The following is a 12,071-nucleotide window of genomic DNA, read 5'->3' as shown; positions in this document are numbered from 1 at the left end:
GCCAAGTTGATTGTGTTTGATGTGTAAGGCTGTTTGTCACATCTGATGAACTAGACAGTGATCCGTAAAATATGATAATAAATGTGCTAGTCTTTAAAGTGGCATAAGACTTTTTGTTGTCAATGGTTGTTAAGCTATAGACTTAACTCACTTTTCACATATACACGGTATACATTGTTTTTTTTTTCCCAAAGATTTCAGTCCCTAAAAGTTAGGTTGCAATTTTGAAGGCATCTATTTCTGATGTTAGTTCTAGACTTAAAAATCCTGGCCTTAGACTGCTTGAATTAAATTTATTTATTTATTTATTTAACTGAGGCACTAGAGTGTCTCTGGATGACTCACAATATAACAAAATAAGACAAAAAATACAGGGCACAATAAAGAGATGGGTAATCTGCCCAAACAACACAGAATAACCAACAAGGACCAACCACCTGGGAGAACAGCCAAGTTTTTAAGGTTCTATGAAATGCCATCAGGGTGGGAGCCACACAGATCTTTGGGGGAACCTCATTCCAGAAGGCAGGCACTGCAACAGAGAAGGTACGCTTCCTAGGTCCTGATAGATGACACTATTTAACTGAAGGGACCCAGAGCAGACCAAGTCTGTTGACTTGTATTAGACAGGCAGAAACCATGGGAGATCATCAGTCTCTCCAATAACCAGGCCCCAAGCCATGTGGAGCATTATAGATGATAACCAGCACCTTAAACTGCACCTGAAAGCATACTGGCATGGTAGAGGTTTTACATAGGCATACTGAAGCATGTCCCTAAGTGCCCATGCTGCTGCATTCTGGACCAGTTGAAGCCTACAGGTAGTCCTTGTTTAATGACTCTAATTGGGACTGGAAACTCCCAATTCATAAATCGAAAAACCACATGACTGCTTCACTTAGCGATGGCAATTCCAGCAATCTCAGTTATAGTTGTTAAGTGAGGACCTCACGTGACCGTGACTTGCAACTTTCTGCCAGCTTCCCCATTGACTTTGCTTATTGGAAGCCGGCAGGGAAGGTCGCAAATCAAGATCACATGATGGTGGGATTCTGCAATGTCATAATTGCAAGTCAGGTGCCAAGCACCCTGATTGCAATCACGTGACTGTGGGGACACTGTGATGGCCATAAGTACAAGGACTGGTCATAGCTACCACTCATTCAACACCATCATAAGTTTGAACAGTCGCTGAATGAGTGGTCATGAAATGAAACCTGTATTGTAAAGCACATTGAAGTAGGTGGCCAGGGCATGAGTGACTTTCTGAAGGGCCTCCTGATCCAGGAAGGGGCACAACTGGCACACCTTTTTGAGCAGGAGGTGAGTCCAAGAAAGCCCCCAGATTACAAACATTCTTGAATATGGAAGTACAACCCCATCCAAAATTAGAGATGGCCTAATATCCACTGTTGCTTAGTCTTGGAGTCAGAATCAGTTCCTCCCCATCCAGGCCTGGACAGCCTCCTGGCATTTGGACAGGACTTCAACAGCCTCACTTGGCCAGTCTGCGGTCAAGATACTTAACTGGGTATCATCAGCAGATCTATGGATGAACTCACCCAGCAGTTTCATGTAGAAGTTAAACAGGAGAGGCAGCGTCGAGTCCTGTGGCACCCCACAGAGAGGGACCTAGGGAATGACCTCTCCCCCAGTGTAGAAAGATACCATGGTCAACAGTACCTAATTAATAGTGTTTAATGAAGCTTGGTGCACTGAGATTGGCAAAGAAAATCTTTTCCTATTTGGAGAAAAGTAAAGGACCAAAATGATGTGTATTATCAACCCTCCTACTGTCTGTATAACTTCCCGGCACTCAGGTAGTCACACACAGAAAGCAGAATGAAAGTATACCTCAGTGTGTGACACACTTGCTTGGCTGGCATCTTGAGTGGAAGCAACCAGTCCTCTGGCTTCCAAGCTGGGAAGGGTCATGTGGCCTCTCTTCCCCACCCCTCACTTCGCTAGAGGAGTGGCAGGTCTGCCCTTTCTCTACTGCAAACATGGATTCAACCCAATGCCCCATAGCAATCTTTCCCCAGAGAACCCCACTGACCCCAAAAGTTGTTAGGAAGGAAGGAAGGAAGGAAGGAAGGAAGGAAGGAAGGAAGGAAGGAAGGAAGGAAGGAAGGAAGGAAGGAAGGAAGGAAGGAAGGATGCATACATTCATATAATTCTTACGGAAATGGCTGATGGGGAATATTGGACAAAAAGAGACACTTTTCATTGGGCTGGAGTGGCTGCTCGGTCAGCTTGCTAGCTATGAAGCAACCTCTTGGCAGATTCACCCTTTCAAAGGGCACTTGCCCCAGGATCATTTCCAGTGCACACAGGGAAATTCCTTTTAGGAATATGCAAGGCTGCTGCTGTCACTGATTCCAGCTGCACTACTGTGCTTGGTAAAATGAGGGTTTCCCCACTAAGTCAGCTCATCCTTCCATTCACATTAATAGAATAAAGACTCTAAGCCAGTGTTGTCCAAACTAGGCCACTTTAAGATGAGTGGACTTCAACTCCCAGAATTCCCTAGCCAGCATGGCTGGCTGGGGAATTCTGGGAGTTGAAGTCCACTCATCTTAAAGTGGCCTAGTTTGGACAACACTGTTCTAAGCATTGAGCATTCTTCCAAAATCAGATGCCTTCCTGATATGCTGGATGAACAGCCCCAGAATTCTCAGCCGGCAAGGCCACGCTTTGCTTATTTGGGCTAGAATTCTAGCAACCGCTAGTATAAAGCAGAAGGTCTGCTTCTTTCGACCTAAAGACGCACCATTTAGTGTAGATGTACAAGACTGCAGTATAAAGTTTTCAGCATCTGATTGCTAATTTGGCTAGATAAATTTGGTCAGTGAGCTGTTACCTATCTGCTGCTCTGTAGCACTCGATCATACATTCCCTCAGCTTATTGACAAGGCTCCTTGCAATCTGCCTTCTTGCATATTGCAATAAATTTGCCAAAATTAATCATTCCCAATGCTGTGCCTCTATATAACATTTTTTCATTTAAAATGTGGGTGGGAAAAAGTTTTCATTTATTTTAAACATGCACATCAGGCAGTAGGTACCCTAAGGGGATCTTTCCTGCACTACTTAAATTAATAACTTATGCATCATTAAACTTTCTCCTAAGCCCAAGACATCCATTGTTGATATTACTTCCTTCAGCTAGTTATAAGATAGCTGAGCTATCTGCAAGGTTGTTCTGCTAGTAGCCCAAAGAAATGGATTCATAAACATGGGTGCTGCATGTCTGCCAGACACGCAGAATTAAACTGTAGAGATATTTAGTCCTGATGTACAGTATATGACTGTTTGGGAGATCCAGAGGCATTCCTACTGGCAAAGCCACAAAGTATTTTATCTGACATCAACATTTTGTTGGGTTTCAGTTATATCTTTTTCAATGGTTTAAGGATATGATACTTATAGATCAAAGATGTATTTATTTATTTAATTTGTCCCCTGCCCATCTCCCCCCAATGGGGGGCTCTGAGTGGCTCACAACACGTTAAAACAATAAATAAATATACAATTAAAACCTATAACAATACACATTCACAAAAATAAAAGGGAAAAGGGAAAAAAATCCAGGAGGCATTTCATACAAGATATATCATGTCTTGGAACAGCCCATAGAAACATGCTTATCTGGACATATACATCTAGGCATTTAAACACCACATTCAGTAAAAGACAGATGTAACACCAGTGCATAAGCAGTGGTTGAAATGTGGATAGCTGCCCTTTCTTTGATTTATTAAGGAATGTACAGCATTTCTATTTTCTTTTCTGTTCCTTGACTCAAGGGTCACTGATGATGTGTTACAAATGATCTTCTTACAGCCTCTGTTCCCCTAAAACGAGTGCATCACTGTACATTTTCACCTGTTTATCTTTCAACCCCGTCAGAGATGAAAATAGGGGAAGCAGGTGCTTTTATAGCAACTGGAGAGCAATGAAACAGGTAGTTATGGCATTCACACTTCACTGAGCCACAGGCTAGGTAGCCATTATTAATGCAGGGTTTTTTTCCAGCATTCCTCAGGCATACAAAATGTAGAAGGCAAGGATTCACCATCAGGTTCCGGCAGCCTCATTTCCACTCATATGAAAATTGCCTGGTGGACTTGCATGATTAACACTGCACAGAATAAAACTCGGTCTACCCTTTTGGAATGAAAGTCTGAACAAGCCATGGGCACTGTCTTATCCTTGTCAGCCTGAGATCTCTAAGGTGACAGTGTTACAACTTAGATACATACAGTTTTGTTATATAAAAAATATTGTAACCGCAGGAGATAATTTAAACCATGGATAGGGGAAAAAATGTTCCTACCCAACAATGTCTTTGTTTTTAAAGCTCTGGGAGAGGCTAGGAGGCAATAATGGGTGGGATCATGTTGCCCACTGGATGGAGTAATGAAGGGAAACTGGGGAGCACCAAGAAAAAAATGAAGAAACCTCCCAGAAAGGAAAAATACTTGCAAAAAGCACAGAAAAAAAAAAAAATTACCCAGCAGAATGGCATTTCCCTCTTAAAATGTGATGGAAAATTCACCATTAAATTTTAAAGCATAATAAGAAAGGTGATGGGAGGATACAATAATAATACATTATTAATTTATATATTATAATAAAGTTAGTATAATGAATTTAAATTAATAGAGATCCCACGTGGGTCACTGATTTTCTGCCCAGGTTACCCATCCATCCATACCTTTGTTTTAAAGGAAACATAATCTTTTTAGCTCCAACCTGCTCAAAGACTTCATCTGCACTAATGGCAACTTTCCTTCTCATACCAATCAAGAGCTTGGCAAGGGTTGTGGAATTTTGACAGGTCTAGAAAAGAGGTGGGTGTATGGGAGATTAATTCCCCCGTCCAATCTTTTTTTGCTCAGACTCCTCTCCAGCTGCTATTTACATATAAAACAATTGCAATTATATACCAACAATGCCATATTCAGTTTAGCACACAAGCACATTTCTGAATGCAAAAAATAAAATAAATCAGTTCAAGGTCTGGGCATAGAATTTACTTTGCAACAGATGGGTCCTTCTCAAAATTTGATTACTTGTAGGCTGACTCTCGAATGATTCAATCCTCCATCAGCAAGGATCAGTCGCTGCTCTTGCTGGCTGCGCCACCGTGATTCACCGTGCACATACTACGCATACTTTCCTAGAAACAAATCCTTGTCCGTTTGCTCATAACCATGAATCAGATGAAATACTGCAGCGTTTAGGGACCATTTTTGTTGTATTCTGGTAGAATTTATATAGGAATATGTTCATCTGAAATTAATTCAATGCAATGTGTAAGTGCTCAGAATATTGCAACTGCACTTGGTCAGCAAACTGTATCCCTCTGGATCTTGGCTCTAATTCATTCCTTCTTCTATGTTAGGGCTTCTCCATTCATTTGTTGTTCTTCCTTCCTTCCTCATCCAGTGGTGGAAAGATTGGCTGCATTTGCACATAAAGAAACAGCTGGGCAGTCTTGGTAATTGTTGAAACGGAACATTTGGGGAACTGAGCTCTACCCTGGATTGTGAGTTGGCTGGCTAGCAACTGGCAAGCCAGATGGGAAGAAATTAAATTGTCTGATTGGACCATGAATTAAAGTACTGTAATATGGAATGTTCAACAAATATTAAAAGTACTGGAAAACAGAATTTTCACCCACTATAGCAATTCCCATTGTTTTCATGGCTGGAAGTTGTTACTTATACTGACAAATAAAAACAATCTTTCAGAAGTATTACGTGGCATGTATAAACATGCATAACATTGATTCTAATGTAACGGCCTCTTGCTAACTAACTTATTGATCTAATCAACCTACTGAAAATTGAGGGCTGGCATCAAATTTCATGGGGAAAAACAAACAGTTTAAATTTAATTTGCGCATGCACTAAGCATCTCAAAAGTCAGGAAATACACATTAAGGAGAATATTTTCAAAATAGCAACATAAAGATGTCTATCTAGAGTACTGGATTTTGTTGCAATAGGGGAAGTATTGTATGCACTCACAAAATGCATCTGTTTCTTTTCGCATTTAATAATTTGAGGAGATACTGAGAAAGAAACCATCTGATTCCGAGATGCAACAAAAATATGCTGACAGGGACCAGAACAGGGTTTTTCAAACATTTTGAGGCTGTGGAACCTACTAGTTAAAAAAATAAATTCCTGGAATCCACAGCAAAGCTCTAGTAATAGAAAATTGGCTGCATTCATGAACTATGGGGGGGTGGGGTGGGGGGGTTGTGTCCTTAATCATTCACCCTAGGGTTCCATGGAACACAGTTTGAAAAACCCTGGACTAGACCACCATCTAAAGCCAGGTCATTCAACTGATCTCTTTAACTTGTATTTCCTATGCTGGCCATATCAGGGGATACAGTCCCTTTCCTTCTCCTAGCTTTGAATATATGTTCCATTTCTATCCAGTTGATATTGGAAGGAAAGAAATAAATCCAAGTGGAGAACTCCTCTGTATGTGTTTATGGACATGACAGAATGATGTTAAGCAGCTTGATGCAAAGCACTCTTGAGCAGGAGATAGCCACATGTGAAGCACATATAAAGGGATGGGGTTTCTATCATGCAGTTGTGGCCATAATCTTGACTCTTTTGACTCTCTAGGGATGCTTTTGTTCTTAAATACTGACCATAATCTTGGAACTATAAAATCATTTTAGATTTTCTTGAAGAAAATCAGTAAATGCTTTCTTACATATAAGCAAAACGAAATGTATATGAATGAGCAAAAGTTCAGGAACACCATGTAAAATAATGTAGGCAGGACCAACATTCTGCAACATTCTAGATATTCAACAAATATCCTCACCTTTTCACCACTGATCCTCATAACACAATCTCCCTTTTGCTTCTAAAGTTTCATTCTGAACCTTTTTTCCCTTTACATATATCTATAATTTCTTAGACGCCAATTAGGACGACCATTTTATCAGGACAATTCAGTGTTTATGCTTGACCAAATACAAAACACAAAGTCATATATTAGTAAGGCAAACAATACTAATGCAATCATAACTAGTTCTTAAAATCAATTTATGCCAGCTCAATCAGATACTTTCAACTAATAACAGACTGTTGTGGCAAAAATACAATTTAAGCCCTAGTAAAAAGGCTAAATTGAAGCATGTTCAATCAATATAACCTTAGAGCATTGACTTTCAGACAGGAGCTGGTTTATGTTACCAATAGTATTGTACATACATTAATAAGTTAGTACAGACTAATGCAAAAACACTTCTTGATAGATGTTATGTTATATAATATAATTATAGACACAGCAGCAGCAAAAAAAAAAAAAATCTAGATAGCTATAGGGAAATTTTGATCATTATAACTGAAAAACCAAGAAGAGGGAATCATTGCAATCACTTATCCAGAGTTTTGTCCTTGTATCTTATAGTAACAGTACATCAAAACATTTTAGAATTAACATCACAGAATGGTACATTCTGTGCATAGAAATGGTTTCCATGTTATATAGGTTTCTTACAAGTGAAATATCAATAATTGGTTCCCAAGCAGTTCATAACCTACTATACATGTACAATCCATTTACACCCATATTTAACAAATGTTTGTTGTAAGAATTATACCAAGAAACAAAAGAATAGCAAATCTATTCTTAAACAACATACCAGAAACCATGTTAATTGGAGACCACGTTGTTTGTAAGACATCAGTTTTGGGTAGGACTTTTTGGGCTCCAACTGAACAAGCATTGTTGAGAAGTTGAAAAGAAGGGGTTAGGAAAATACTTAATCACTGATGGGGCTCCTATCAATATCCACCAGTACAGAAATTAACAGGGTTCTGTCTGTGTTTACACAGAGCACAAGAATAATTCTTAGTGTAGGCAGGAAAGAAGAGAGAATTGTTAACTAGGATTGAGTTAGTTGAGAAACTAACTGCCCTCGAGGAATTGCTGATTTTATAATGTTTCTCCCTCTTGAGAAATCTTTCACTCTTTAGAAAAAGAAGTATAAAGGGCTTTTGCAGGAGAAAAAGCAAAGCTACTCCCTAATGAATTGAGCAGTGACAAAGATTATCATCTGTTCTGGCATCTTGTCTCTCGACCCTCAGTTAAACTCAGCTCTAGTGCTAATAACTTAATCTCCCTAGGGTCTTGGACCAAATATTTCCCTGATTTATTTGATGTCCCATTTGGGTGGTGATTCTCGCCTCTCTACTATCTGATCCATTTCCTGATTGACCTCCACAATCAGAAATTCAAAAATTAATTTCTCAGCTGAGAAATGGTAAAGCCCCAGGGAAAGATATGATTTTGCCAGAATTATTGAAAATAAATCCTGAGCAGTGAGCTTCCAATAGCCCCCTTGCTTATTGCTATTAACAGCTCCCTCTAATTTCCTAACTCTCCCACTCTCCCAAAATACAGTATTAGAAAGGGGATAGGCATAACCTATCATTATGCTAACTATTGCCTATTATCAATCATCAGTAAGTTTTATGTTAGACTTCTCTATTATGAACTTTTAGATTAGATGTCCCTGGAGAATACATTGGTCCCTAACAGGCAGGAACAACCACAGCAATATTAATATAGTTATATCCTATCTTTATTTTGTATGATTCAAGCCAGCATACATCACTCTCCTGCCTCCTATTTTCCCCACCGCAACAACCGTGTCAGACGGTTGGGCTGAGAGATAGTAACTGGTCCAAAGTCACCCAGATGGCTTTGGATTTAGGTCAGGATATTCCACTATGAATCAATGTGCAATTCTATTCCATTTAGTAGCCTTCTAAAGGCACCCTTTATGTTGCCTTTATTGATTTAAGCATGGTCTTTGATTCGATTCCATTCCTTGGGAGATGCGTTAGAGGAAATTAGCTATAACATCCACTGACCTCCACCTTCTCAGGTTGATCATTAAAACAAATTAGATGTAATTTTAATGGCAATCTGACCATTCCTATCCCTACTCTTGAAGGAGTTAAACAGGGTTGTTTTTATTTTTTTGCCCCTTCATTGTTTAATTTCTGCATTAATGACATCAAAATAACTCTCACGAATAACTAAACAAACTATATTGAGACTATCAGTATCTCTCTTTTCCAGCCTGAATGTTTGCCTCTTGACTATGCCTATAACATAGAATAACAAAATATAGAATAAGAAAACACCATCATCTTAAGGTAGCCTAGAATAAAAGAATAATATAATAGTATTCTTTAATGTCCTGGCTAAGTTGAAATACCTAAACCAACTGTAATAGTATGTTCCCAGCCTGGGAAGAATTCAAGGGATTATTTACAAGACCTAAGAATATACTTGCATATTCCCCAGTTGTCTGGGAAAAGGGCAGCCACCCCACCAGTTCAGAGAAGAGGCATTAGAAACTGAAGAAGTCTCAGTCATAATGAGGGGAAAAAAGATGAATTGGGTTGTAAAACAAAGTAATCCAGTTGTTGAAATTTATGTAACCTCATCTCTTAACCTTAATCCTTTCAATAAATTTTGCTGAAAAAAGACCGTGAGAATCTTGTTTTCTGTTGAGTTGGATATAGAGACCTGATACTAACCATGGCTGATCTTGAAAAAGCTGAGCAGGTTCGGACCTGTTAAAACTAGAATGGAAATCCCAGGATTGTAGGATAGAGTGCAAAGTTTTAAAAAAAAAAGCATGCCAGGTTTCTGGAATTCTTCCAACCCTTTTACTGATAGTGATTGTATGTTAATATGTACTGTATGTGTATTCTGGAAAGCAAAGAGTAGGTGGAATATGCTCCACTCTGGGATATTTAACTATGAAAGAGGAAGGAGGGAGATGATAACAGAGAAGTCACCCACACTGGGGAAATCTCAGGATTTTTTTCTCCATAGCATCTAGCCAGATCTGCCCATAATTTTCCTTTTGCCAGTTTCTTCCCCTCCCAAATATTGTCCCATTCTGTTCAACATTTGCAGGGTTATTATCATCACAGATGTACAGATGGAGCCCTGACCCTCTTTACATAATTTATTTCCCACATTCCACTGGGTTGGAATTAATAAAAAATCATGGAAGAAGGCAGTGGAGAGCTGCTTCTGTTATTATGGGCCACAAAACTCCATGGATGTATCCATGCAGTCATCAAGAGTTGAACTTGACTCAAGGGTTCATTCATTCATTCATGCATTCATGCATTCATGCATTCATTCATTCCTCTTAAGGCAACAAATCTACAATTACAACTGCATTATTTACAAAACAACAATAATAACCATTCTATTAAGAGAAACAATAACACTTTTAAAGATTATGCAATATTTCTGCATGATAATTAGATATTAGAATGCCAGTTATTACTTAAATATCAAATGATATTTATAAGATTTACCAAATATTGTCATGACCTGATGGACATTATCTAAGAAGCTAATGGCATAGTATTCGTTCAATTTCTCTATGGATAAATGTCCATATTAACAATATTACAACAAAATGTTGTACATGTTACACTGAGAGAGAGTCCCATTTATCCTAAGGAATGAGTTTGTATTCTGTCATTAAGGATAATATTACACCATGAGATGGAGATATTTGTAATTTTTGCTCACTTTTTATGCCCTTTTACTTTTTGTTCTTATTATCTTATAGGTGATCGCTGAGATGCTAGAGCATGTTCTTTTGTGTAGCCCTTGGTATTTCCACTGTACTTCTAAAATTATGAAGCTAGAAACACATGAAAAATAGTTAAAATGTAAAGAGAGCCTTTCCCCCAAAATAGGGGGAAAAGGAAAATTCTGCTTCCTCCTGTGTGTGATACACCTTGGGTCAATTTGCATAAACCTCACATCAGATGCTGCCCTTCCCTTTCAATAACAACAACTGTGAACTCTAGTTTCCAAAAGGTTGCTCAACCTACATCCTTGAGCTTTGCATGGTTTCCGATTAGCACATCATGTCTTTTCTTTATGTTTTCCATGTGGATGTATAGCCAGGTGATCTGCTCACAAAAGTTCTGATGATATAGAGGAAGTTCGTGTCTCAGGTGACTCAACCCTTCTTCTCAAAAACTGCCACTTTAAGATACTAGATTAGCATAGGAAAATACTATGCTAATCTAGAAGATACTAGATTAGATAGGAAAATATCAACACTTTTTTTTGCTCCAAAATACAAGGCTTTATTGCCAATGGTTATTTCAAATAGATCTTTGGACTAATCCAGCAGGACTCTTATTCCATTTCTATCTGACCTGAAAAGTGGTATTTTTACTGTGGGAAGAGAAGCTTTCTTTTTCTGTTTTCTTTTTGTTCTACAAATTAATCTCATTTCCTGGTTGGCTAAATCTATTGACTGTAAGCAACAACTATGGAAATCCAAATGTTTCTGTCTTTCTGAGTCTCTTCCCTCCACCCCCGTGTTTTGTTGTCTTTGTACTTGTTTTAGTCTGCTTAAATTGGGTGTCAAATTCCAGATGGAAGCCAAGCTGCTTGTTGCCATCATGGGTAATTGGGCATTCATAGATAGGTGAAAAATCCATCCTATTTGCATCCAAATTTTATTAGTGTCCTACTGTGCAGCAATGCTCTCTTTCCAGGAACCAATAGCTGTTTGTCAGTGTCTGCTTGTTTATATTTGGCCATTCCTCAATAGCTGTTTCTTGAAAAGAAGCATGATCAGATAGTTCTCTTGCTGTTGTATCGTTGTTTTTTCTCTCCCCTCCTGCTTTTGCAGAGTTTAAAAATTTATGTCTGGGAGAAAAGCCAAAGACCCCTACAATTAATGGCATATTGTAGAAAATTTCAATCTGTAAGAAGACAAATCAGAAAGTGGTCAGGCAAAGCAAAGTTCTTTTTATTCCTTTAACGTCTCTACACACTCAAAAGCTTTATGAAAAAATAACATTTGAGATTTTCCTGATTGCTTAAGATTTAAATGATATTAAAGTGTAAGTGTTTGTGTATTGGGCTTGTTCTCCATTTCTGATGGTTGGTAAGAAGAGACTGGACAGCCACCTCTCCAGGGTGATTTAATGGCTTTTTCTGCACATTGCAGTGGCTCAGATTACAGAATC

At 38.7% G+C, this 12,071-nt stretch overlaps 1 protein-coding gene and 1 long non-coding RNA gene across 4 annotated transcripts in view; one reads left to right on the top strand and one right to left on the bottom strand.

The window, feature by feature from the left end:
* Positions 1–12,071, top strand: part of ARHGAP24 (Rho GTPase activating protein 24) — a 331,147-nt gene that overhangs the window by 162,931 nt on the left and 156,145 nt on the right. The gene's annotated exons all lie outside the window — the stretch shown is intronic.
* LOC148216888 (uncharacterized) overlaps positions 7,075–12,071 on the bottom strand; it is a 37,590-nt gene continuing 32,593 nt past the window's right edge. For all 3 annotated transcript variants that reach the window (XR_015794627.1, XR_015794628.1, XR_015794629.1), the window contains one exon: positions 7,075–11,804. This is a non-coding gene — a long non-coding RNA (uncharacterized LOC148216888). The remainder of the gene's footprint in view (positions 11,805–12,071) is intronic.

Source organism: Python bivittatus, unplaced genomic scaffold, assembly GCF_059951505.1.
Source record: "Python bivittatus isolate LINGU-HERP-01145 unplaced genomic scaffold, Pbiv_v1 ctg000070_np1212, whole genome shotgun sequence".
NCBI lineage: Eukaryota > Metazoa > Chordata > Lepidosauria > Squamata > Pythonidae > Python > Python bivittatus.
The sequence above is the reverse complement of the archived record's forward strand: the minus strand, read 5'-3'. Positions and strand labels throughout refer to the sequence as shown.